The sequence below is a fragment of the Peromyscus eremicus genome, chromosome 6, assembly GCF_949786415.1.
Source record: "Peromyscus eremicus chromosome 6, PerEre_H2_v1, whole genome shotgun sequence".
Classification (NCBI taxonomy): Eukaryota; Metazoa; Chordata; class Mammalia; order Rodentia; family Cricetidae; genus Peromyscus; species Peromyscus eremicus.
Genome location: NC_081421.1, coordinates 111,179,965 through 111,204,690, shown reverse-complemented (window position 1 = coordinate 111,204,690; position 24,726 = coordinate 111,179,965). Strand labels below are relative to the sequence as shown.

The 24,726-nt window shown below is 35.8% G+C and overlaps 1 long non-coding RNA gene across 1 annotated transcript in view; it reads right to left on the bottom strand.

The window, feature by feature from the left end:
* The window catches only part of LOC131912736 (uncharacterized), a 46,769-nt gene extending 40,427 nt beyond the window's left edge, over nucleotides 1-6,342 (bottom strand). Inside the window, exon 1 of the long non-coding RNA XR_009379700.1 lies at nucleotides 6,259-6,342. This is a non-coding gene — a long non-coding RNA (uncharacterized LOC131912736). The remainder of the gene's footprint in view (nucleotides 1-6,258) is intronic.
* Nucleotides 6,343-24,726: the final 18,384 nt, after the last annotated feature.

Sequence of the window (24,726 nt, the reverse complement as noted above, 5' to 3'; positions counted from 1 at the left end):
CTCAGTTGAAGGTAACCCAATCTCATACAATGCCAGAAGTTTCATTTGGTGACAAGAGATGGAGAGTTGGGATTCATCATCCCTATTATTTGGAGACTTCATTATGATTATCTTCACATGTTTTACAAAGTTTCTACTGCAGTAGTTTTCCATGCCATCCCTGAAATGTCCCTCAGTTCTAGTTATCTCTCCCCACATCCCCTCCAACTCTTGCTCAATCCTTCTGTTCCAGCCATCCCACCCACCACCCACCCACCACAGTTCACCCTCAAAATTTATTTTATTTCTACCTGCCAGGAAGATCCATGTGTATTCCCTAGTCTTTTGCTCTATGCTTAATATTCTGGTTACACAGATTGTAGCTTTCTTATCATTTACTTAATAGCTAATATCCATACATAAACAATTGCCCACATTTATCTTCTGGGTCTGGGTTACCTTACTGTGGATGATTTGTTTGTTTGTTTTTCAATTTCCCTGAAATTTTTATTATTTCATTTTTTAATAGCTGTAGTAAGTAGCACTCCATTGTGTAAATGTACCACATTTTCTTTATCTATTCTTCTTTTGAGGAAAATCTAGATATTCACAATTTCTAACTATTGTGAATAGACCAACTATGAACATATTTGAGCAAGTGTTCTTTTGGAGGGTACATGTCCAATAGTAGTAGAGCTGGATCTCGAGGTACATGGATTCCCATCTTTCTAAGGAATTGCCATATTAATTTCCATAGTGGCTGTACAAGTTTGCACTCCCACCAGCAGTGGAGAAGTGTTTCCCTTGGTCCATATCCTTGCTAGCATGAGTTGTCCCTTGTGCCATTGATCTTAGCCATTCTGACTGGTATAAGATAAAATCTCAAAGTAGTTTTGATTTGCATCTCTCTGATGACTAAGGATGTTGAATATTTATTTAAGTGGTTTTTCAGTCATTTGAGTTTGAGTCCATTGAAAATTTTCTGTTTATATCTATACCCCATTTTTAATTGGACTATTTGGTTATTTTTTTTTGTACCTAGTTTCTTTGTCTATGTATTTTGTATCTTGACTTTAGGAAAGTTGGCTACTGGTCTAGTAAAATAAAAGTTTACTAAACATTATATAAAGCTGTGGCCAATGCAGAGCCTTAAGGGCACAGGTAAACTGAAGACAGTCCTCACTCTAGAGCATCTCAGAAGCTGTTCAGGAACACAACTTTTTCATTCTAATAAAACAGAGATAGCAATAGTGATATTAAGTGCATGCTTACATGTATTGTTCTTCTACAGTTCACTTGCAACCAGGATGAGTGTGATAGGCAGGAAATAGTTCACAAGGAAAGACACAGTTGTGAAAAGTGTGCAAGGAAAGAACAGAGAAAGTAAAATCACTGTTAGAAGAAATGCCTCTCACAGAGATCACAAAATGAAAAAGCACTCAAGCTGCCATCTGGAGTCCATGAACATTCCAATAATGCTGGGGCAAAGGCGTTGAGCAAAGTAGGGGGAATGAAATTGCCTACTGAATAAAAGAGAGAAACCGAAAACAAATCACATGCCAGTTTATATACCTCTATACCTTACACCATATTTGAATATTTTCTGGTAATCAAGACAATGGTGAACCCACCAACAGAAATATTTCAGTCAGAAAGTATACTAAGAGAGTGATCAAGAGGATATGGGAAAATGTAGCAAGCATGTGTGTATGTGTGTGCTTATATGTGCATGTTTGTGTGTAAATGAAATTCAAGTATATGTGTGAGAATATATGTATGTGTACACGTGCATTAGGATGATGTGGATTGCCCAGTGAGATTGCTCAGTGTGAAAGGGCACTTGCTGCCAAGCCTAATAGCCAAAGTTCAGTCCCTTGAATCCATATGGTGAAAGGAGAGAACTGAATTCCATGAGTTGAGCCGAACAGCCTCCCAGACACAAAGCTGCACATGTGTACGTGCTCACACATACACGAGAGAGAGAGAGAGAGAGAGAGAGAGAGAGAGAGAGAGAGAGAGAGAGAGAGAGAGAGAGAGGCAGAAGATAGACATAGGACGAAATAAAACTTTTAGGTAATTATATAAACAAGACCTATCTAATACAAGTGAACATATTAGGGACCTTTACAAAAACATGTAGCAAAGGTGGAGAAAGCCACACATGTTTAAATTAGGAAGATAGTTTTATAAGCTTAAATGGATTTAATCTTACTGGAATACAATGTTTTGCCATAAATGAAATAAGGTATTATAATTTTTGGCTTCTAAGTGCAGATGAATGCTGTTATACTTAATTCAAGGGCTAGAATCTAGTTAGGACTATGATTTAAAGAGAAAAGTGATGGGTTCTTCTGTGGACATAATGGGATTGAAATCCCTATAAAACCTGAAGATATCCACACTATGTGATCATGCAATCCCTCTTGACAGTATAACACCATACAGGAAAGAGCAAATGTCTTATCCCAGTGCAATTAGACTTCCAGTACTTTTCACAGTCTTGACCGTAGGAGCCATGAATATGTGTTTCTGCATAAATGATAAATATCGTTGTTACTGAGGATTGGGAAACACAAATTTATATATAGCATGATATTTATTATAATGCATTTGGACACCTTGGCTGTGTAAGACTTCTTTCATTCAATAGTTTCACAACAGTCTCTCTAGTGTAGTCATACATTTGTTATTAAGGAGAATGATAATTAAAACTAGACTGTTTACCTAGTTTATATATTTTATAAATAGGCTAGTGTAATTAAAAAATTATTTAAATAGTAATGCCCAGACCTCAATGTTCCTATAAATAATGTTTGCTTATATTATCACAATCTTGATTGGAAAAAATTAGTATTTTGTTCCCATGTCCACAAACTTTAGTTTTCCTGTTTCAAATATTTATTAAAGATTCAATGGACACCATAATATATTTGAAAATTACATTTGAAGAATTCTAATAAGTGCCAGTGAAATGTCACAGTGAGTAAAGGCACTTGCCACCAAGGCTGATAACCTGAGTTTGGTCCCCAACAACTATAAAGGTAGAAAGAAGAGATGAACTCCCACTTGTTATCCTTTGATCTCCCTGTGCCAGCCTGGCACGTGCTTCTATTCCACAGGCAAACAAACATAAATATATGTAATTTTTTAAACCATAAATATCATTCTAGTCAATGAAAGAAACTCTCCCAGAAATAGAAAAGCTCTGGGGATTCCATTGCATTATCTTTTCTACCTGGGAATAGTAAGACCATCTGCAGAGACCCAGATTCTCAAAGGAAGAAACAGAAATATGTCTGGGAGAAACACATAATAGTCTAGTGTTTTACCTGTAATTATTTAGGGAAAATTGATGTCTGTTCCTGATGTTTCTGAGGATTCTACCAATCCTCTCACCTTTCAGACAAGATCATACTTCAAGTCAGAAAAGATTTCTGGACACTTTGTCCCATTATTGAAAACTGATGCTCCCAAATTTCCCACTGCTGAGCTGTTCAAATCTCCCTGATTTATGTCATTCTTGAGACATTATATGAAAATAAGATTTGTTTCCTGAAATTCACAATTCCTAAACTCCATTTAACTTTTCTTTGTTGACCTTTTTGTTAAATTATGTAGAAATTGGTGTATTGTTGATAATTAAATACCCTGATCCACAAAGACTGATACCAGAAGCTGTTAGGGATAAGTTTAAGGTATTTGAAATTTGATATCAAGGTACCAAACAGACTGAAGTTGAAGAATCCACTAATTTTCTAGATGAGACCAAGTTACAGAGTTATGTGGTGATATTGTGTCCCCAATATATTGTGCACCCTAATAAACTTATCTTGGATCAGAGAACAGAACAGCCACTAGACAGACATAGAGGCCAGAAAATGGTGGCACTCACACCTTTAATCCTATCACTTGGGAAGCAGAGATCCAGATGGGTTCAAGGCCACATTGGAAACCACCAGGCATGGTGACACACACCTTTAATCTCAGGATATAATACCAGGAAGCAGAAAGGTATATAAGGCATGAGGACCAAGAACTAGGCTTTTTAAGCTTTTAGGCTTTTAGCAGCAGTTCAGCTGAGATCCATTCAGATGAGGACACAGAGGCTTCCAGTTTGCGGAAACAAGATCAGCTGAGGAATTGGTGTGATAAGGTTGGATGTGGCTTGTTCTGTTTCTCTAATCATTCAGTGTTCACCCCAATACCTGGCTCCGGGTTTGTTTTTATTAATAAGACCTTTTAAGATTCGTGTTACAGAGTTACTCTATGTATTTGTGTAGTAATCTTGAAACTAATCACTCTCTGTAATCTACTCTTTGATAACTTTGTAAGATTCAGTAGCTTGAGATAGACAAATAAATACAAATATATAAGAGATGAAACATTCTTTGAAAAAAAACTCATCAATAAGATAAAGAAGATCTCAAGTGTTTAAAGGTTCAGAAGTAACAGTGAACAACTGTTTGAACTTCTTGCCTCACTTAGAGACGTTTTGTGACTAGAGCAAGGAAATCTCATCACATAAAGCTGTGGTTGCTAAACACCATATGGAAAGGCTGCTTATAAGGATTGCTGCTTTTGTTGACAAGGGGTTCCTGGGTAAAAAATATTATGGAACAGTACTAAGAACTTCTGGAGACCCCCAGATTCTCAAAGCTCTAGAAAATTGTCAGACTTGTACCTTCTATTACAGAAAATAATGTGCTTCTCTTAGAGAAGAAAGAGAGCTCCTATGCTTTATCCTTATACTACTGTTTACAAGGTGACACTCATGCAAATTGAAGGGAATCTTGACTAGGGAAAATGGCTTTAACAGTGTGACTGTGTTCAGAAAGCCATGCAGACACTTTGAAGAATGAATTCTGTCTTGTTACTGTTGATAGTGATGGTAGACTGATCCCTGGTCTAGCAGGTGATTGTGCACTCTCAGATGGCAATATGAAGCACACCTCTTCTCGTTCATCTGACTGAGAAGGGAAGCACAGCCCCTTTGCAGAATCAGGTATGCACGGCACATGTGAAGGACGCTGAGCAATGACACAGGAAGTGTACCTATCATGTCAGCTGTATACTATTTCTTGCATGCTACCCATGCATTCTACATACATGCTACCAACCATGGAAATCAAGGGACTGTCTCAGATCAATTAACAAAGAAATAGAAAAGCTCTTGTCCAAATTACCAATGGCTTAAAATATGCAGAGCACAGCAATAAGAGGGCAACTGGAATATTATAGCCTCATTAATAGCAAGTCCCTAAGGGTAAAAAAAAAAATATCTCTGATTAGGCAAAAATTCCAACCATTACATTTTCTTTTCTATTCTGCTTAAAAGGAATGGTGGCCCCAGGTCAGGATTTACACTAATTCATAAGTTGTGACTAATGGACTATAAAATTAGCTTCTTGGAAAGCTTCAGATTGGCAGACAGGACAAGACTTTTAGTCTTTCCTCTTTGTTTCCATCACACATGATTTTGGGGAGTGATTTTGTTTTAACTCTGAGCCTTCATAAATCCATGATGCCCTGAAGACACCACACATAAAGAAGCCTCATGTCACTGGCCTTTGTAGCCTTTAGATGCACATTGATTCAGACCACTTCTTTTTAACAACTAGTATGGAGTTTTTCAACAAAAACTGAGTCCTTTTTATGAACAAGAATCCTTTGGAAATTGAATATATACATAGGGGAAAATTATGGGTGTATATATCAGTGAAAGGACATAAAATAAACGGTAAGAATAAATTGTGTACAATTATTTGCTTAGCCTCAATTATCTTGCGATTACAGCTACTCCACATTATTCTGACAAAGTCACCAATCATAGAATTCTAGCTCCAGTGTAAAGCTTGGGAAGGTGACTCAGGATGGGTCAGTTTCTTTCTAAGGCCTGTCACAGAAAGACTGAGAAACATAAGGCTTTTAATCATGATTTAAAAACCCAGCTCTACAAACAATGTTCAAAACTTTTTATAATTATCATAGTTTCTGAAGTTAATGTAGGTAATTTCTGATTTAATAAGGTTACATATGAAATTTAGAAAGTAGCATTCATCAACATTTACAAATCAAAAAGCTTTAATAAATTAATTTATCTTAAAATATTGTTTTCTAGTAAGACATCAAATCCATTTAAGCTTATCAGAAATACTTTCCTAGCAACAATTTATTTATTTTAGTTCCCTTGCTATTTGTTTTGGTCTATGTCATTAACTTCTTCCACTTGTATTAGCTTGTATGACTAACAACCTAGATTTTATGACTTTTTAAAACTACCTTTTTCCCTCTCTTTGACTGGACTCCCAGAGCTGAGCCTGGTGCTTGGTTGTGGAACTCTGCATCTGCTTCTGTCAGTTACTGGATGAAGGCTCTATGATGATAGTTAGGGTATTCACCAATCTGATTATCAGGCACACTCACCACTATTACTAGTAGTCTAATTTGGTGTCATCCTTGTAGATTACTGGGAATTTCCCTAGCACCAGGTTTCTGCCCAACCCTATAATGTCTCCCTCTATCAAGATATCTCTTTCATTAGTCTCCCACTCCATCCCTCTTTCAGTTCGACCATCCCATTCCCTCATGTTCTCAGCCCCCATCCCCTCCCCTCTATTGCCCCACCCTCATCCCCAGTTTACTCATGGAGTTCCCCTCTGTTTCCCCTTCCCAAGGTGATCCATAGGTCCCTCTTAGGGTCCTCCTTGTTTCCTAGATTCTCTGGAGCTGTGGGTTGTAGTCTGATTATCCTTTGCTTTACATTTAGTATTCACTTCTGTGTGAGTACATACCATGTTTGTCTTTCTGAGTCTAGGTTACCTCACTCAGGATGATATATGAGCAAGGGGAGGAGGTCAAGATCATGATGGGGAAATCTACAGAGACAACTTAACCAAGCTCATAGGAACTCATGCAGTTTAGAAGGACAGCTTTAGAACCTGCACGGGACTGGATTAGACCCTCCACATAGGGGACACAGTTGTGTAGCTGGGTCTGTTTGAGGGGCCCCTTGTAGTGGGATCAGGATCTATCCCTGGTGCATGAGCTGGCTTTCTGGATCCCACTACCTATGGTCGTATACCTTGCTCACCTTTGATGCATGGGGAGGGGCTTGGTCTTGCCTCAACTGAATGTACCAAGCTGAGCTGTCTCTGCAAGGGAAAACTTAACCTTTTGGAGGAGGGGATGAGGGGTGGGTCAGTAGGTGGGAGAAGGCAAGGTTTGGGGGAAGCAGGAGGAGGGATGAGAGGAGGATCTGTGGTTGGTATATAAAATGAATAAAAAGTGTTTAAAAAAATTATTTTTTGAGCAGACTGTAGGAATCTCTGCTGTGGGATGTATGGCAATTGTGTTGCTAATTAAGCAATAAAACACTGATTGGCCGTTGGCTAGGCAGGAAGTATAGGCAGGGCAAGGAGGAGAATAAAGCTGGGAAGTGGAAGGCTGAGTCAGAGAGACACTGCCAGCCGCCACCATGACAAGCTGCATGTGAAGATCCTGGTAAGCCACGAGCCATGTGGCAAGGGATAGGTTTATGGAAATGAATTAATTTAAACTGTAAGAACAGTTAGCAAGAAGCCTGCCACGGCCATACAGTTTGTAACCAATATAAGTCTCTGTGTTTACTTGGTCGGGTCTGAGTGGCTGTGGGACTGGCAGGTGAGAGAGATTTGCCCTGACTGTGGGCCAGGCAGGAAAACTCTAGCTACAAATCTCCTTTAACCTTCTGAATAAATAGGAGGAGTTAGGTTTTCAATGTGTCAACATAAAGACAACTTGGGTATTCTCTCATGAAAATTTATTAAAAATGCATATTTTTAAATAAATAAGGTGATTATGAAAAAGGAAGATGCTAATAATCATTCTAATTGTGTTATAAATAGTGGAATATTTAGGCGTATTTATGTTTTGCATAAAGGCAGAATTTAACGTGTTCCAAAGAAGTCAAATTCTCCTCATTCAGTTTGAGTCCTCACAATGCAGAAGCTCTCAGTGCATTAGGAGCCAAGATCTTCTGTGCCCAGTGCTTATTATATGAGAATTTCAGCTTGACAATTAACTTAGCCCTCTGTGTTTACCATAAAGGCACTTTAAGCATCCACTACCAATTACTAAAATTTTACTGAGATAGTAGAAGACTATGTTGAGGAATGAAATGTTAAAAAAAAATTAACCAAAATTTTCATTATCAGTTCTATCAGGATAGTGCACAATCCAATTTTCTCATCTATCCCCAGATACCTGAAACTAATTTATCTGGAAGTCAAGTTCTTTAGTTTAGAATGAACTGAAGTGGCAAAGTGACTCACCTTACCCCCAAAATATCCAACTCTAAATGGACTCTAGTTCTCAAAAATTATAGCCCCTGGCTTAACCAGGAATCTACGTCAATACATACAACAAGTTTTCTGACAAACATTAACTGGACAGTATAGAAAAAGGCCTGCCAGTACTGATGCTCTCCAAATAGCCAACTCACTTGACTGTTACCATGGTGACATGAAGAAAATGTAAGAGATACTCACACTTGTGATACACATTCTACTTTTTCTATTAATCCTGGAAATTTATTTAATTGGAAACATTAAAACATACTAAATCAAAGAGATATGAAGCACTACATTAAAATATTTTCTAATCTGCACTTGAAACATCAGATGTATGTAGTATTACCTGTACTCTTAAAATAACTGAATTAAATCAATTCTGAAAAGTAGAGAATTGAATACATTATAATACATAAAATGACTAATTTGAGTGTATATGAGATTGATAATCATAAAATAAAATACAAATATTAATAATTAATATTTTTACATTTGTCCTAGAAATTATTAGAAGATAAAGGTGTAATGGTGATAAAGTCAAAAGGTTTATTCTTCGTGCCTAAAGTAATTAAATTAAAAATAGCTTAAAATAATCTTTATTCATAAAGAAGTGATGGTAATTGCATATGATTAGTTATCATAAAATATTAGATTTTAATATAAGAAAATCTGCCTCACAGGTTTATAATCACATTGTTTCATAAGCTTAGTGTTTTTATAATTTGGCCCAAAGAAAATAAAGCTTAAAATACCTTTGAAATTTGATCTTTAAAATGATTATACAACACAGGTTTTTATGACATCACTATTGCAAAATTTGATAGTTACGTTAGCAACTAACTTCAGTTTCTTTGGCCTCACCTCTCAATAAATGTTCTTTGTTACTAAGAATTGACTATCCACAATTGTGTTTTGTCTTATCAGTATATAAGACAAAAGCTGCTTTAATGGATTCTTTCCTGTTCTACCTTTATACAGTGAGATGCTTGTTTTCTTGCACTTATTCTCTCCCAAGCATCTTCACTGTGAGTTATGAAACCCATCTTCCATGACTAGCCTCTGCTACATGCTGATCTTTTTCCTTTAACTGGTGGCTTGGTGGAAAAACATTTTTATGTAGAATATTCAAGAGAAATCCATCTTTTCACTAAATGGAACCATGATTGGAGTCTCTAGCAGGATTGGTAATTTGTGGTTCCTCACTCTCCTTTCCAAGTAATAACTGACAAATGCTCATATCAAAATCAGCCCAATGTTCTTTGGAATAATACAATTAGCTCTATTGCTGTGGGATGTTCTGTATGCCGTGAATGTGTTGCTTTGATTTGGTTGATAAACAAAACGTTGAATGGCCAGTAGCCAGGCAGGAAGTATAGGCTGGATAAGCAGAGAGGAGAATTCTGGGAAGAAAAAGGTTGAGTCAGGAGATGCCAGCCTGCCATCCAGGGAACAGCATCTAACGGCACATAGGTAAAACCTCGGAACACATGGAGACATATAGATTAACAGAAATGGGCTGAGTTTAAGTGTAAGAGCTAGTCAGTGGTAGGCCTGAGCTAATGGCTGAACAGTTTAATTAATATAAGCTTCTGAGTGATTATTTTATAAGTGGCTGTGGGGTCTGTGGGGCTGGTCAGGACCAGAGAAAACTTCAGCTACACTCTATAATCAGCTATGTCTTTTCACACTTTCTCTAACACTTCTTGTCATTTTTATCTCTGATTACTTCTTTTATTTTCTTGCCTTACTCTCAAACTCTTCATCATCCATATGAAAACTGCACATCATACCATATTCTTGGACCCATACTCTCCAATTACTAACTTGTTTGCTTGAGATAACCATCTCTGGCCACATTCAGAACTTGATCATTACTCAAGATGCTCAAACCCTTAAAAATAATAACAATGTCACATCTGTTTCTTTTCTGAATTTATTCTCTCTTCTACCTGTAATTCAGATCAGTATTATGTCAGCTGGATGAGAAAAGCATTCTTATGTTATAAATATAGATATTTAACCAGAGCTATTATTTAAATCTGTGACATGGCTTTCACATTGAACTGTTTATAATTTCATATAAACAAACTTACAGGGAATAATGAGTGAGCTGTGTGGTGATTTGCCAATGACCAGTGCCTGCCATGCTCAATGTTTTTCTTATTGTTTTTGTTTTGTTTTATTTAAGAGGGATATAATTACTTACTGTTATGTACTTTAAACCAAGGAAATTGAATGATCTTGCTGCTTTGTATTGCAATCCAATTAGCTGCTCAACTGTGAAGTTTTTGGTCACCGGAAGCTCTTAGTCTGTGCTCTGCTCTTTCATTGACACCTCCTGATTCAGTCATTTTTTTTTTTAATTCAGACTTCCATAGTGTTTGACACTACTAGACAAAGCAGATCAATACTTCTATTTTTCTCAACTCAGGCCAACTATATGTAATTTCCCTAAATCTTCATTTCTCCATTGAAATTCTTTGTTAACTTTAAATATGTAAAGAACATATCAATTAATTATGTACGTATTTATTACTTCATTTTTTGATTTACACTTATCTTTTTATTTTCAGTGTTACACCATCTTCCTAGTAAATTTTAAAGTCACTCTAGTCTTTCCAACTTTCTTCTTTTCTACCCTGAGAATGACTGAATTTATTTCCTTGTATCTTTGTTGAAATCTCAATTTTAGAATGAACTTGTTCTCTATTAATATTTGGGTAGATTATCTTTATTTTTGTCTGATTTTTGTTTTTGAGATGGAGTCTTGGTAGTAGCCATAGTATCCTTGATCTTGTTATCCTTACCATTATCCAGCTTCTTGAATACCAGGACTACAGGAACATATCACATGAATGGTTCTCTACCCATTGCATTCTCTTGGTTAATATATGACACATGTCCTGTCCAGACATGAGGTACTGGGCAAGTAGAGTCTACCCCAAGAAGGGAAACATTAGAAATCAGTATGTAAACCAAATGCCATGTGATTTTAATGACTTCAAAAATCTTTGTGAAAATTAAGACAAACAAATCCATAATTATCAGAACCAACTAGGAATATTGAAATTAAAGGTAGAAGTTTTTCTTAATGCAGAGTAGTGGAAAATTTCTAGCAGTTAATTGTTGTTTTATGAAGAACACAGTCTGTCTGCTCACTACTTAGTTAAAAATGTTATACGTATAAATATAGATGTGAGATTACTGACATAGAAAGAAATTTAGTTTGAAATCAACGGAAAGTCTGACTCTTCTAATAAGACTAATTTGTCCAGTTCAATAGTGAAGTAAAGACAAAGGAGAGTATGGAAACTCAGTTCCTAATTATTAGTTTAATGTGTGTCACAAAATGCTTGTTATTATTACAACAAAAACTTCTGTAATAGGATTTTTGATAAGTGAGTTGCTAGTTGTATCTTTCTGGCCTTTGGAATGAAGAGAGAAGATATAAAGTCATGGAGTTTGGGCTGTTTATTTCTGTTTTTCTTTATGGAGATAGTCTCACTGTGTAGAACTCACTGTGTAAACAAAATTATCCTCAAACTCACGAAGACCTATCTGTCTGCTTCCCAAGTACAGACATTAAAGTCATGTACCACAATGGCTAACAGTGAATTACTATTTTGATCAAAGCTATCACTATAGGTTTACATTTATTTATTTGTTTTCATGTTGTATTGTTTTTGCTTTTGAGACAGTATCTTTCACTATAGCTCAGGCTGGACTGGAACTTACTATGTAGTTGAAGACAGCCTGGACTGAGGGTAGTCCTCTTTCTTGACCTCTCAAGGGCTGGAATAACAGGATTGTGTCACTACAGCCAGCTTAATATAGCTTTTTGTTTTTTTTAAAGCTTTTTTTAGTTATTTGTTAACTTAATACATGAATAATAATGTATTCATTAATACATGAATATAGCATAATGGATAAAAATGTTGAACAATGTGTCCACATAATATGTATATTCAATAACATGTGATTTTTTTGTGTTCTTAATATTGTTAAAGATTGCTACCAGGAAACATTTCTTATAATATGAATGAACCAACACAAAAAGGTATTCCATAAATATAATATTTTTATTTATTTTTTATAAATTAATCTTAGAAATTACATTCACTGTGTAATATATTATGTACTCCTTACCTTTTGTAAGATCAATATTTTTACATCAACTTTTTCTTTTTGAATGTAGTACATTTCTTTAAACATCTTAACCAAGGGCATATCAGTCATAAGAAGACAGACATTATACTTAATAGTACTTGAAATGGATTGCAAGTTCAAATTGATTTTTCTCACATTAGTTTTTTTTAAATGGCTTTTCTAAAGTACGTATATAATGGCATGTCTGCTCCTTGCCAAACTACCACACAGAAAAAGAAATGATAGGAGACATTGGAAATTAAAGACCATATTTATCCCCTTTTATATTCTTTGGGACATTTTTGTTTAAAAATGCTAATGTATTTCATGAGTTTTGATTTATAGATACCCCTTTAAGATGTCAGCTCTTGGTAAAATAATTGTATGTTCCTCCACTCTTAAAGAGCATGAAGGATGTAGGTAATACCTTAAGAGTACTAACAATGAAATGAATAGGAATCAAGCTTTTTAGTAGAGTTGGATTGGAAACAGAAAAGAGAAAAGACTTGAATTTGAATAACGTGTTAGCTAACAGCAAAAAATAAAAAATAAAAAAAGAGACATCAACTTCAACTAGAAGGAAACAAAGAGCGAAAATCACGTAATCCAGGCAGAATCACAGACTAGACGTAGGACCCCATTGACAATGACTGCAAGTGGTCTTGTGAAGTATCTACTGTAGACTGTGCTGGCCTGGTGCACTTACTCCCCCCCCCCACAATTTAAGTTACCCCCTCAGAAGAGGAAAAACAGCTTGAAAACATGGACATAAACAAAAACACAAAAGAGTGACTGAAAATAAAATCTTTGAAAATGTTAATAATGATTATTTAGAAGTCATACCCTTGGAATTTATTATAATAAAACCAGAGTCAACAACAAAAAGAAGCTTAAAATTAAATAAGCCAAATTTTAAAAATGGAAATTATCTGGAAATTGAAAGGAGATTCTGAAGCAACATACCTTATCATATCTTATAAATTATTTTTTTGTATTTGTTAAATTATTTCCCGTTTGGAAAAAAATAGTAGAAAATATGTGTCATTATTTCATTTCTGAAAGTAGAATTTAAACAAATAACTGAAAATATCAACAGGTGATATAAGTGTTGGAAAGACATCTCAGCAGATAAAGCACTTGATGCTTTCCAGAGGACTTAAGTTGAGTTCCCAGTACCCATGTTAGAGAGCTCACAACTGCCTATAATGTCAGCTCCAGGATGTCAGATGTTCTTTCCTAGATTCCAAGGGTACCTCATACATGTTGCACACACACCCATATACACATACACACACACACACACACACACACACACACATGCACACTATCAATTATAAAAATTTGAAATGAATATCAATAAAATCTTAAAACCATACTGGAAAAATTATGAGACTAATGTAATACACTAGTGGAAGAACTTCAAGTGATTTGACTATGCTCAAGTAATGAATGAAAATTCTCACAGAATCAATTATATAATATAATATGGAAAATATTATTTGGGAAAGAACAATACTATAAAAAGATAAAAGGCTAATCCGAACTCATATTTTGCTCTCAGCTTCATGTTAATAATTATAATAAAAAATGTTCCTAGGTGCTCCCAAGTCCTCTTCAGTCTGATCTTGGTTCCTTGTTAATATTTTAAGGCATTATTCTTAATGTCTTCATAATTAAATGATAAAGACAAACACTTTTTCTGAGAAAGTACATTTACCAAAAGCACAATTCACCAAATATAGTTAATGAGAAGTGTAGGCAGAGTTTTCCTATACCACAGCTGCTGTCAAATAAACACATAGAGGTTTATATTAGTTACAAATGCTCACTTAATAGCTCAGACTTATTATTAACTAACTCTTACATTTAAATTAACCAATATTTCTTATCTATGCTTTGCCATATAGCTCATAGCTTGTTATCTCATTTTCTACATGTCATGGCTTCTCAGCATCTGGATGGCATCTCCTCTAACTTTGTCCTTCTTTATCCCATCACTCTCAGTTTGGCTTTCCTGCCTAACTTTATCTTGTTCAGCTATTGGCCTGTCAGGTTGCTTATTAAACCAATCATAGTGACATATATTCACACAGTGTAGAGGATTATTCCACAGCATTTTCCCTTTTTTGTCTAATTAAAAATGAAGGATTTTAATTTTAGCATAGTAAAATTATATACAACAAAAACATTTATCAATAAGAATTACAGTTACAAAATCCAGTCTATTTGTATTTGGCAAAATTAGAGAAAATACTCTATTATCTATTGTAGCTGATATATTCCTGTGTCCATCTGGCTCCTGCAGCCACTCTGACCCAAGTAAACACACAAAGACTTATGTTACTTATGAACTGTATGGCCATGGCAGGCTTCTTGTTATCTAGTTTTTATATCTTAAATTAACCCATTTCTATTAATCTGTTAGTTGCCACATGGCTTGTGGCTTACCGGTACATTTATACTTACATCTTGCTTCTCCTGGCAGCGGTGGCTGGCAGCGTCTCTTCACTCAGCATTCCACTTCCCAGCATCCTCCTCTCTACTTATTCCACCTATATTATACTTTCTGCCTGGCTACTGGCCAAGAAAATATAGTATATGTGGGATAAGCAGAGAGGAGAATGCTGGGAAGTGGAAGGCTGAGTCAGGAGACACTGCTAGCCACTGCTGCCAGGAGAAGCAAGATGTAAGGATACCGGTAAGCCATGAGCCACATGGCCAGGTATAGATTTATAGAAATGGGTTAATTTAAGATATAAGAACTAGATAGCAAGAAGCCTGTCACGGTTATACAGTTTATAAGTAATATAAGTCTCTGTGTGTTTACTTGGGTCTGAGGGGCTGCATGAGTCGGGTGGACACAGGAACACTCCAGTTACAATCTATTTTATCTTGGTGAGTCTAAAGTTTTGTAACTAATTTACTTTCTATCATAACAAAGGAAAAATCTACGTTTAACTATTTAGTCTTTACTTCCATCAAAGATCCAGAAGGATGAAATGTTACCTAAGGACAAGGACATCAGGCTTCCTGGACAGTCACCCAAAGTTTCTCTGTAATGTTGGGGCATCCAACTCTGGCCTAAAGGCCTAGCATATCTGACAGATTTTCATGTGAAGCAGGGTATTTTGAAGGACTGTCCTACCTTGTCTTGGCAAAGTTTGGCAGTCACTTTTCTTGTGTCCTGTTGGTCTAGTTTGGACAGTATATTGTCAGCAACTGAGGCAAGGGCAGTTTCTTTGCCTACATGGATAGCTTCTGTAACAAAGAAAACAAACCCCACATAGAGATTCTTTTATACTTATCATCTTCTCTGACATAAATCGGTACTGCCAGAAGCAGACATGTCTCACTGTCATGAAAAGCCTTATATTATTAAAACATTTTAAAGGCTATATTATTTAGGTCTTTGAAGTGTTTGAAGACCATTTTCCTATCTAAATATAGCTGTTTAATCTTAAAAACATATTTAATATGACTACAAATTTTATTATTATGGATGACAAACTACAAGCCTGTATTTCTAAATTATATGCATTATATTTTAAATGAGTTGCATAAGCACAATACCTCAAACAAGAGTAGAAACATACATACAGTATAAAAGAAGTAACTTTAAACTTGTATCAATAAACTAAATTCCATACCAATGTAAAATATTTTGAGATTAATAGTTGTTTTTTGGATTAAAATAGATTCAAAAATCTACCCTTTTATCTCATCATTTCTATATCATATCTACTTCTATCCTTTAGAAATAGATCTTTGAATTTAACTCTTCTGTTTAGCCTTTTTTTCTATGATCAATAACAACTTGTAACCAACACCCTCATAAATGGTATTAGATATCCATAACCAATTTTTTTGGGAATGTGGGCACAGTTCTCTAGACTACTTCCTGTTGAATGGGGATGCTGGTGATCTTTGGAAGAACCTTGAGAAAATTTAGAATTATGGTCAAGTCCTGACTGGAGTATTCTATGTCATCTCAACCAGCAGCCTTTCAGCTATTCTAGATGTAGAATTCTGAGGATACTATAACAGAGGCATTTTGAAATACTGGATCACCTGGGCCATATGTTTTCATTGTTTTTTTTTTTTTTTGTTCCCCTTTCTCTGAAAAGACAAACTTTTAAGAGTAACATACATATCTACATTAATACAAATATATACTGTACATTATACACACATCAGCCAAGGATGATTTTTTTGTTTTATGTTTGAGCAGGTCTTGTAGTTCTTCTAGGTTTATTTCTTTGTTTGTAGTCAGGATTTCAGGGAGTCTTCCTCAATTAAACTTAATTTTCCTTAACCTGGAATTAATCCATTGCTTCTCATTACCCATGGAAATAAAAACATAACTTCTCCCCCAAATAACACACCTTTTGTCTTAAATTTTGAAGTCAAGATATTTTTAAAATATGTAGGTTGGTTTAATCTATCAGTTTTCGTAATCCAGTGTCTCTTAGCAGCCAAAAAAATTAAAGACAATACAATAACATATAGAAGCCAGACTCTGTGTGTTTCCCATCTTTATGTGGCTTGTTTCTTTTATATTATTTTACACACTTTTTAAGAAGTTTATATTATTGTTTTAAAACTATATATTTTTTTACGACTTCTACATCTTCTCTTTTCTCTCACAAGCCTATGTATATTTTTAAACTTACTGTAAGCCATTTAGAGTTTTTTCTGTCTGAATATCTCTTTATTGCATATATATATATATAAATAATCTTATTTTGACCCTATGAGCCTTTAAACTGTTAAGTGATGTGGCTAGGGCCAAAGCCTTTGTTTTGGAGACTAGCTCCACCCCTCTTGGTTTCCTAAGAGCCTAGCTTCATGATGGAGGTACCAGCAAGTGTCACATTTATCTCCCCAACTTTGGGAAGTTATTGGGTCCATGCTGCTACCAAGTAGCACACTGTCTGCTGGTCATAAACCCCATTTAAGTATTCAGTAGCAGCACCTTCTGAAAGATCTGTCCATACCCCTAGCACAAACCTGGAACCTGGTCTTGAAGGAGCCATGCCTCTGTTTGCCATTAACAAACAGAGCCAGCCCATGCAAAAAATGTAGCTACCAAGAAGTAATGCTTGACTTCATTCTTGTGTGTCTAGAATCCTTTATTTAACCCTTTGTCAGGTTTTATGTGGAACTTACAGTCCCACATTGGAATTCCATCTGGATATTTCTTTTCTGCATACCAGTTCCCAAATAACTGACTCAGAGGCTTAATATGAATTATAATGCTCAGCCAATAGCTCAGGTTTGTTACTGGCTAACTCTTACATTTAAATTAACCCGTGTTTCTTATTTATTCTTTGCCACATGGCTCGTGGATTGTTACCTCATTTTCTACATGTCTTACTTTCTTGGTGTCTGATTGGCCTCTCCTCTGACTCTACCCATCTTTATCCCATCTTTCTCAGTTTGGCTTTCCTGCCTAACTTTCTCCTGTTCATCTATTGGCCAGTCAGCTTGTTTATTAAACCAATCATAGCTACATATATTCACACAGTGTACAGAAGGGTTATTCCACAGCAGAGAGGCATAACAAATCATCAGCAATAATCAACAGCTACGGATATTTGAATTCACTGTGAATTCTGTACTATGGAGTTTAATGGCAGCATGCCAGATGATGACTGAGAACACTTTTTTCTTGTCATGAATAGTGATATTATCAAAGTAAAAGTCATCATCTCACAAGATATTTTTTACATACATATTTTAATTTTGCTATTATAAATTCATATATTTTTTTCTTAGAAATAGTGGAGGTATGCCCCAACCACAAATTATCTAGATTCCCCAGAGGTTACTATTTTTATCCATTTTAGAATTCTCATTTATCTTTCTCATTTCATTTTCTATTTCTTCACTGAGATATTCTATTTTTCCATTTGTTATACACTCAGCCTTTGTAAGTGAGGTAGGACAGAGGACACACATGCAGCAGCAATTTACAAGGAAAAATATATGACATGAAAACAAGTTGGGCATTTAACAAAGGATGTTTTACAACTATGTAGCCATCTGCACAGGATATTCAGGAGAAAGATGAATAAGCATCTCTACTATGGGCATGACTGGTGATGCTGGGTCTCTGGGGACTAAGTAGGGCAGAGTGGGCAGCAGGAGTTTACTGCATAGCTGGAGCTTGAGGCTGTGGTAAAGGAAGCAGCCACTGGACCTCTCTGAAGCTAAAGGATGGGCAATCTGGAATTTAAATGAATCAACAACTTCTTGTTTACAGATTTTGTGGAACAAATATAATGGAAGATGTAAAGAAAAGAAGACTAAGGGATACAGCACAGAAAGTCAAATACTGGTAGCAGAGAATGGTAAAGACAAAGAGAAAGCAACTCTCAAGAGCCAGGTGCAAAATTGTTGACTTGGAGGGTAGAGTAACAAGAGGACTAAACTAAGACCATTTGAACATGAAGGAACAGGTTGATTTGTTGAGGAAAAAACACAAATATGACAGAAATTTAACATTAAAAAGAGATTACATCCAAGACAAGAAAGAAGTCCAAACTAAGACACATGATGGAATTTGAGTAAAAACATCAAATGTAAATATGCTATAAATTGCTATGAAGGGCTGAAAACATGGACAGGAGTAACAGAGATGTTATGACAAGTCTTAAAATATACAACACTCAGTTACATTTGTAATGAAAAATATTTCTCACAATGAAGTGACAGAAAAAAATCAAGTATAATTGGCAGAGCACAATATGGTATTTTACACTGAAAAGGTGTTTAATGCAGAAAAAGGATAGTTGAAAATTTGGAAAGATTGATGGGATATTTTACGGAGATAAATCTCTTGTGGGGAAGAGAACATTTAGTTTGATGTATTGAGTATGTGTCATTTTCTTTCAAGAATTTGTCTAAGTATAACATTTTTCTCATTTACATAAACAAGCTGTAGGAAAATGAGTCTCAGCCAGAAATCCGCCTTCCAATGGCAGACCGTAACCACCTAATCACTCCTCTTTCTCTCCCAATACAATCAGGGTCATCAGAATTGCATCCTCCTAAGAGACACTGACATGCCCCATAACATCTTAGCAGGTGCAGTATAATCGCCTCATATGGCTTTCTGGAGATAAAAAGAAAGTATTTGCTTGCATAGCTGAACATATCTGCCGAGTTGTTTTCCTACAGATGTTATCCTGGGAATAGGAAAAAAATGTTCATTCATGAGCAGCTTTCAAGAATCGCTGTGATCTGGGGCAGCAATGTGCCCGCAATAAAAGACAGAGGCATTCACAATTCTGGGTGAAAACATTGAGAAGAAAATACATCAAATGGCTATTTACTCTTTAAGACTGTCTGAATTGTTATCTTCCTCTGCTAATGTTCTAACTTCAGTGTCTCAGATGACTGCGAGGAGACATACGTGCTAACAACAGACACATAGATAGCACTGCTAAATGCAAGTCTTTACCAGTATTTTATACATGATCTATTTCCATTTTATGTTTGAAATGTATTAAATGTAAAATCTGAAATTTTTATTTGGTAGATCTATTTGTCTATCTATCATCTATCTATTTATCTGCTATCTACTTATCAACATATCGTGTGATGTTTCTTAGATCCACCTTACTTTTTCCAAAACTGGAGAGAGTTAATGTGCAGTTTGACTGACTTACTCTAGAAACTCCCTATCCACTTTCACACAGTAATAATACAGGAATTCAGCTTGAATCTCTTCAGTTGAGTCAAATCTTGGGATCAAGACTTTGGCAGTGCTATCTTTCAGGATGTACTTCTAGATAATAATAACTGATTATTCAATGAAACGTACCTGTTGTATTAAGTTTAGAAATAGATATCACATAGTGAAAATACAAGCAGGCTCATGCATGCATTTATATATTCCCCACTAAGTATATTCTATGAAAAATTACTACTTTCTGAACTATTCAATGACTGAAATATTTTCAGTATTCAAAAGGAATCCACATAATCATAATCTCATTATCAACATGGAGTGTCTCTTTATCTTGACTTAATGGCAACTGTTCACTCAGTCAAAGGCTGCGACGTGCACAAGGCCCCAGGGTTCCATACGAAGTGAGGCATTAACAAAGTAAGACAAACAGGAGTTGTGTTACATGATGTTAATTCCAGCATTAGAGAAGTGAAGAAGGCAGGGTGATAAAGAGTTCAGGGCTATCCTCAACTATATAGTAAGCAGAAGTCTGACCTGGGCTACAAAAGACCTTACTTCAAAATGTGAGGAAAGGATTCAGAATCTAAATGGCAATTAGAAAGCTTCTATTTTGATGCTGTCATATTTATGCACATGTTCATGTTTATGTTTATAAATATTAAGAAGCAATGACAACTCCATTTGCTGTGTTTCTATTTATTACTGTTTTAGGTTAATTTGCAGATGTGTATGCCCAATGAAATGAGCAAATGAAATGAATGATTCATGAATGAATATGTTGAATTTGAAGAAGTTATACTCAATGCTTTCATTCTTTCCTTAGATTATGGCATTCAAGTGGATATGATGCCTTAGATTCCACTTTGGTACTGATTTCAAGGGAATCCAGTTGAAATGCTGACTCAAGGCATGGCGAGATTAAGTTATACATGCATTCATTGGCTTTATGGAGACATGGTCTTTCTAACTGCTAGCAATGAGTAATGAATCCTTGTGGGTTTAGAAAAGGAGGATTAGTGATAGTTATTTTGACTAATAATGGTTTCACATGTGCAACCCAAGACTGAAATTGAGCCTACCTAAGGCCTCTAGGTAATGACTGCAGAATTCAAGAATCCAAGGAAGTTGTACTTCTTTAAAACATATGAGAAATGATATTTTAAAGGCTGAGAATATTGTACAAGCATAAAGTATATGTGAGGAACTTGGTTTTGATGCCCTGTAACGAAAACAAGCAAGCAAGGAAGGAAGCACATGCACAGACACAGACACACACACACACACACACACACACACACACACACACACACACACACACAACCACTACCACAACAAAACTGTGCATTTGTCAAATTGCCCTGCCCTATGGCAGGTAAAGGGCAACTAACTGTATCCCAGGCTTCGATTATGCTTGAGATTTCCTCCCTACTTCTCTCTCTCTCTCTCCTGGTTTTGGCGCTTTATCAGCAAAATTAGAGATGTGCAGTCTGAGCCCCAGTGGCAAAGGTGGAATACTAAGGCTGCTTAGCAACTAGAGAAAAAGAAAGGTAAGACTCCTGACATTCTAAGTGCGTTTTATCCTCTTTTTAGCATTCTTTATTGAGTCTCAGTTGCTTTTCAGAATAATATTAAAGCAATATTTTTGCCTATACTTTGCATATTTACACATATATTTTGTTTTGCTTTGTGATTTCATTTCAATACATTGCTCAATTTGTGTCTAATCTATTTTTCTTCAAGTTATTTTCATTTCTTATCATGGCCCAAAATAACCCTCAAATATACTCAACAAAATATCTTATTTTCCTTTTTTGATAATCTTCACAATATGCATTTGTTGATTCTTTTTTCCAGTCATTTTAGGCCCCTCCAAAAATATAAAAATAATCTGCTACTAATGTATATTTTAAAATTTTGTTCCACGCCTGGGATTTTGGTGAATTCCTTGTAGGATATTGAAGGCAGATGCAATCATTGCCTATCTCAATCTGTGTTCTTATGGGTTCTTCGTATGTATTTTGAGAATAACTATGATTTGATAATATTGCTATTTTAATTTCATTAAATGGAGTCTTTGTTCTTTAGAAATATTCTATATATGAATACCCTAACTGTTATCATAGAGCCTTTCTCCAGTAGCAGATGGAAGCAGATGCAGAGATCCACAGCCAGACACCAGGAGTCCAGTCGAAGAGAGAGAAAGAAGGATTCTATGAGCAAGTGGCCTCAAGATCACAATAGGGAAACCCACAGAGACAACCAAACCAAGCTAGTGAGAACTCATGAAAATTAGACTAACACTTGTGGAGCCTCCATGGGACTGGACTAGGCCCTCTGCATAAGCAAGACAGTTGTGTAGCTTGATCTGCTCAAGGGGCCTCCTGGCAGTAGGATCAGGATCCATTTCTGGTGCATGAGCTGGCTTTTTGGAGTCCACTACCTATGGTGGGACACCTGGCACATCCTTGAGGCAGTTGGGAGGGGCTTTGACCTGCCTCTACTAAATGTACCAGGCTCTGATGACTCCCCATGAGAAGCCTTACCTTCTTGTAGGAGGGAATGATGGGTGGGTGAGTGGGGGAAGGCTGGGGGGTGGGAGGAGGGAAGAGGGGGGTCTGTGATTTTTATGTAAAATGAATAATATGTCTTTAAAAACAGAATATACCATCTAGAAAGAGAGATAAATTTCACAAGTTCACATGCAAATAACTATATCAAAATGTCTCCCTTAGGATAAGTGCATCATAAATCCCACAAATAGCATGAGAAGAGGGATTGTACTTAATGACTTTCCTTTTGTTTGGCTGTCATAGCACAGACAAGTGTGTGGGGGGTGGGGGAGAATGGATTTATTTGACTTATACTTCATTATCATAGTTCATTATTGAAGAAACTCAAACAGAGAAGCAACCTGGAGGCAGTAGTTGATGCTGAGGCCACAGAGGGGTATGTATGGCTTACTGGCTTACTTCCCATGGCTTGCTCAGCCTAGTTTCTCATAGAATCCAGGATCACTGGCACAGGAGAGGTACCACCCTCAATGAACGATGCTCTCCTACATCAACCACTAATTAAGAAAATGCTCTATGAGCCGGCCTACAATTTGATCTTATGGAAGCATTTTCTCAATTGAGGTACCCTTCTCTCAAATAACTCTAGATTGTATCAAGTTGACATAAAACTAGCCAACACAGTAGCCAAGGGTTCTCATTAAAGTAATCTCTGAGGCTCACTTTCAAAACAACTCTGACAAGAAAATCTTCTCTGAAAGGGACCAAGAGAAACCCGTTAAATGACACCAATGACATCAAGAAAAAATTACAATGGTGTTAGTGGAGATGTTAGACCATTAAAGCTTGTGCTCAGGCCAGTCCTATTGTTTAAATCCAAAGAGCCTGCATTGGTAAAGTCATCTCCCAAACAGGAAACCTTAAAAAAAAAAAAAGAAAGAGAAGAAAAAAACGGAAAAGAAAGAAAGAAAGGAAGGAAGGAAGAAAGAAAGAAAGAAAGGAAGGAAGGAAGGAAGGAAGGAAGAAAGAAAGAAAGGAAGGAAGGAAGGAAGGAAGGAAGGAAGGAAGGAAGGAAGAAAGAAAGAAAGAAAGAAAGAAAGAAAGAAAGAAAGAAAGAGAAAGAGGTAGGATTTATAATATACTTACTTGGAAATTGTAGCTCATGAGTTCTAAGAACCTCATTATCCTGTTTTTGGACATAATTGCCAAAAAATTCTCATCTATGTATTTAAAAACAACAACAACAAAATATGTAATACAGAAGGAAAATCTTAGGAAATTTCCCCACAAATAGTAGACACAGAAAAATTTAAGGATATGTATGACAGGCCAAACAACTAATTTTTTAAAAAATCAGTTACTGAATTACAGAGCTGGAGTTCATATTTTCTGTAATCTCAGCCAGGTGAAGCACAGGAATATTCTGTTATCCACAGTCATAGCATCTTCTAAAGCTTTATTTCACTCTTACAAGGGAGATGGAGAAAGATGACTGACTCTAGACTTAGACGAACATAAGAAGAAAGCTTTAGTCTTGTGATACATTTCTTTATTTAGACAAAAAAGGTTTATTGTGATCCAGAGTGAAAATTAAGCACAAAATTCTAAAACTCAGAATTTATAAAAATGTATCTTGGCTTCATCTTAGTTGAAACATATATCAAAGTACCTGTGGCATGGGAACTTGTGGGTAACTACTCCCATAAACTTCAAGTAGATTTTCCCTTAATTTTTCTTTCCTCTGTGTATTAATATAATTTTTCTTTTCTCTTCCTCTGACCTCTTGGAATTCTTCTCATTTATGCTTCCCTGAAAAATTAAATAAAATCATTTAATTTTCCTTTCTTGTTTCTTCTCTTTGTACTAAAAAAAAAAAACAAAAACAAAAACAAAAAACAAAAAAAAAACTTTTGTAAACCAACCCTATGTCTTTTATCTTTTTATTCCAGTGGTCATCGTTACCATAGACAATTCATTGCCTGCTGTTTCTCTCTGAAAGACTCAAACACACGAAACTAGCTGTAGCCAAACAATCAGCAGGTTTCCATGCCAATTTTCTCGATCTTTCCAA